The following is a 444-nucleotide window of genomic DNA, read 5'->3' as shown; positions in this document are numbered from 1 at the left end:
TTTTAATCAATCTTTTAACTGCTCAAAGGAATCTGTATTTAGACAGTTTAGAACATCTCATGCCTCTCACAGTTGGCAGGCTGTGAACAATCACATGTGGCCGGAAGAACCTGTTCAGGCAGGCTAGAGGACTTCCAAAGGAGTTTGTAGGTTGAAACACTCTTGTCATGCCCAGGAACTTTATTAACCGGAGCTGTAAGTTAACTCTTTTTCAGAGATAGGTGGTGGGGGACAGCCCCCATAAAGTCAGAGGTGCAGGTGAAAGCACAAAGCAGTAAAGTAGGCAGACTCTGGTTTTGGGGGTAGATGCTCAAGAATTTCCAGGGGGACTCCTGAGGCTCGATCCCACCTTTGCGTATGCCGAGCCTCCTTCCTCATGACCTTTGCCATGGGTGGAGTTCCTCACGCTGGCTCCCGGCACTTCTCCAACACCAAGGTTCAAAA

Source organism: Bison bison, unplaced genomic scaffold (genome assembly GCF_000754665.1).
Source record: "Bison bison bison isolate TAMUID 2011002044 unplaced genomic scaffold, Bison_UMD1.0 scf7180017864230, whole genome shotgun sequence".
Lineage (NCBI taxonomy): Eukaryota > Metazoa > Chordata > Mammalia > Artiodactyla > Bovidae > Bison > Bison bison.
Note: the sequence above shows the minus strand (reverse complement) of the source record.